This window comes from Silene latifolia, unplaced genomic scaffold (assembly GCF_048544455.1).
Source record: "Silene latifolia isolate original U9 population unplaced genomic scaffold, ASM4854445v1 scaffold_20.1, whole genome shotgun sequence".
Classification (NCBI taxonomy): Eukaryota; Viridiplantae; Streptophyta; class Magnoliopsida; order Caryophyllales; family Caryophyllaceae; genus Silene; species Silene latifolia.
In genome coordinates, this window is record NW_027413163.1 from 10610638 (window position 1) to 10614623 (window position 3986).

Below are 3986 nucleotides of genomic sequence, written 5' to 3' on the forward strand. Positions count from 1 at the left end.
AAAAAGTACAATTTTAACAGCAAAAAGTGTAATTTTAATGAAGAAAAGTGTAATTTTAACAAAAAAAAGTGTAATTCTAACAGAAAAAAGTGTAATTCTAACAACAAAAAAGTGTAATTTTAGCCGAAAAAAGTGTTATTCTAGCAGAAAAATGTATAATTTTAACAGAAAAAAGTGTAATTTTAATGGAGAAAAGAGTAATTTTAACAGAAAAAAAGTGTAATTTTAACAGAAAAAAGTGTAATTCTAACAACAAAAAGTGTAATTTTAGCCGAAAAAAGTGTTATTCTAGCAGAAAAAAGTATAATTTTAACAGAAAAAAGTTTAATTTTAATGGAGAAAAGTGTAATTTTAATAGAAATAAGTATAACTTTAACTTTAATATATATAAGTGTAATTTTAATAGAGAAATGTGTAACTTTAATAGAAAAAAAATGTAACTTTAATAAAGATAATTATAATTTTAATAAATCTATGTCTAAAAAAAATAACAAGACGATAAAATGAGAACAAAAAATGAGAAGAGCAAAACAAAATTCTGAAAAAACAAAAAAAAAAGTGAAAATGATAAGAACAAAACACAATAAAATGAGAAGAACAAAAAAAAAAGAGTGAAAATGAGAATAACAAATAACAACAAAAAAAGAGTAAAATAAGAACAAATAACAACAACAAAAACTACAACCACACACAAAAAATCAGAAAAAAAAAAAAAAATATTAAAACAAACACAACAACGACAAACACATGACAACAACACCAACAATTAAAAAAAAAAAACAAACAAACAAAAAAAAAACAAACAAAACTACAACGACAAACAATGACAACAACACCAACAATTACAAACACCAAAAAACGACAAGAACACAACCCGTGAGCGGTGCGGCGTGGCGGAGGGGTGGCTGCGTGAGGTCGAGGGTCAGATGTGGCGGTGGTGTGCGTGAGGTTGAGGGTCGCTGGTGGTGGTGGTTGCGTGGTTGTGCGTGGTTGTGGTGGGGGTGTCGTGGGTGTGGTATGGTGGCTGTGGTGTGGGTGTCGTGGGTGGTGGTGGTGGCGTCAGGTAAGGTGGTGTCGAGTGAGGGCTGGGTTGTTATTGTCGGCCGACGGTGGTGGCGGCGTCAGATGGTGGTGGTGTCGGGTATGGGGGTGGGTTGGTGAGGAAAAGAGGGGGAATTTTTTTTGAATTTGTAGGTTTTGAATTTATTTGGTTTTTGATTTTATTGGGTTTTTGATAGAGAAGGTGAATGAATTATGTGAGATGAGAGATAAATGGGTGTAATAATAAATTATATATAGTGAAATTAGTGATAATTAGGGTGGATTAGTTAAGGTAGTGAGAGAGAGTGTTTATTTAGCTAATTAATCACCTTTTTTTGCTTCCAATCTCAACCCTCCATCTTCCTCATCCATTGGCCCTAAATGGGACTTATGGACTCACACCTTAGAGAGAGTGAGCATCCCATGAGTCTAGCATCTTAGATGAGTCTAGCATATCAATAAGAACCGTTGGATCTTATTGATCCAACCGTCCTGATTATGACACGTGTGTTTATTTAAAAAAAAAAAAAAAACTAGGCGCGCTGATATATTAAGAACGACACATTCATTATTCATCATAAATTCACTTCCTTTTCTCTCTCTAAAACGCTGTATATCCCCTGTACAAACCGCTTCACGTTCTTTTTCTTTGGCGGTTAATTCACTAAACCATAAATTTTTTAAAGTAAATTTTATTACATCAAGCAAAATCGCACTAATCAAGTGAAGATCATTATTATATTTACTCGAACAATCGTTTGAAGATGACGAAGAGGTATAAAATCGCTTTATTTCATTATATTGTTTTTAAACTTATTTCGCCACTTCATGTTGTTCTTTGTTCTTTATTGTTGTTGTTATTGTTGTTGTTTTTAGTGTTGATTATACTCTTTTTTCTTCAAATAATCATCGACTTAGGGTTCCTATTTTGCTCAAAGTAGGAAATTGATTTTTCCGCGAAAAATTAGGTTATTATTGTTGTTGTTGTTGTAGTTATTCTTGTTGTTGTTAGTCTTGATTATAGTGATTTGAAGCGTTTATTAATTGATCGAAGAAAGAAATTGAGGTTTCAGTAAAAAATTAGGTTATTATTGTTGTTGTTGTTGTTATTGTTGTTGTTGTTAGTCTCGATTATAGTGATTTGAAGCGTTTATTAATTGATCGAAGAAAGAAATTGAGTTTTCAGTAAAAAAAATTAGGTTATTACAGTTCTTGTTGTTAATGTTGCTGTTGTAATTGATTTAGGCTAACTGTTTTGCTCGAAGAGAGTAACTGATTTTCTGCGTTCTAGTTTTTTGCTTCAAAATTAGGGTTAATGATTTGTAATAAATGAGCAATTAATGTGTATTACCGTTCTGCTTTCGATTGATTTATTTGTTCGTCGTGTTGAGTTATTTGTGATTTGCAGGGAATGTTCATTTTCCTGAATTTAATAAAATTTCTGAACAAATCTACAGTAACAATATTACTGTAAAATTGTCATAGTAAAAGTGTATCCCCTATCGTTTTAAAGAGTAGCAATTGCTTACAGAATGATTATTCTTGTAGTTTTATATTAAAACAATTGTTTGACAAATCGTAACACTTTGTCTCATTCGTGAGGATACTATCATTCTTATTCCATTCCACATTCTTTCTAAGACTCGTCCACCATCATTCCTCTTGGTTTAATAGTCAGAATAATTGTTTTAGTTTTAATGTTATTCTGTTTTTGGTTTTTTGATAAACAATCTCGGAAAGCAGAGGTAGTACCTGAAAAATCGACGTCGATAAGAAGGCCAAAGTGGAAGCATCGGAAAAAGACAATGAGCAAAAAGCGCCGACACGAAGCCTTCAAACCGTCGGCACGAGAAAAACGTCGAAGCATCTCATGCTCGATCAGTATGTCCCTATAACTCTTCGTCGTCTTGGTGATTTGAATGAAATGTCCCTTTTCCTGAAATTAATAATATTTCTCAACAGATCTACATTAACAATGTTACTATAACACTATCAGAGTAAAAGTGTATCCCCTATCCTTTTCAAGGGCAGCAATTTTTAGAATAACGATGTTCTTTGTAGTTTTATATCAAAACAATTGTTTGACAAATCTTTGTAACAACTGTCTCATTCTATGAGGATACTATCATTCTTGTTCCATTCCACATTCTTTGTCAGACTCGTCCACCATCATTTACGCTTGAGTTTAATATTTGTAATTGTTTTAGTTTTAATGTTATTCTGTTTTGGTTTTTGATAAACAATGTCGGGGAAGCAGGCGTAGTAACCGATAAATCTGCTGTCGATAAGAAGGCTAAAGTGGAAGCCGGAAAAGACAGCGAGCAAAAAGCGGCCCGACACGAAGCCTTCCAAAATGCCAGCAACGAAAAACGTTGAAACATCTCATGCGGATCAGTATGTCCCTATGACTCTTCGTTGTGTTGAGTTGTTAGTGATTTGCATGAAATGTCCCTTTTCCTGAAGTTTATAATATTTCTCAACATATATACATTAACAATGTTACTGTAACACTGATACAGTAACAGCGTATACTACCCCCTATCCTTTTAAAGAGCAGCATCATTACCTATCAGTGTAGTAGCTGTAATTGATTTACTTTTAATCTTATTCTGATTTTGATTTTTGGAAAAACAATGTCAGGAAAGCGGAGGTGCCCGAGAAATCAGCTGCGACGAAGAAGGCAAAAGTAGCAGCATCAGAGAAGACACCTAGCAAAAAGGTGCCGACACAGAAGCCATCAAAACCAACAGCACAGAAGGAAGTCGAAGCATCTCATGCATTTGAGTATGTGTCTACAAATCTTTGCTCGGCCGCAAGTCACTACTATTAGGGTTTATGATATATTGTCTCATTGTTACAGTAAAACAGAATCAACTGATCTTTAAAAAATTATTCGACCGCCATTATTCGTATTCCATTTGTCATTTCTTCAATGACTTGACTAC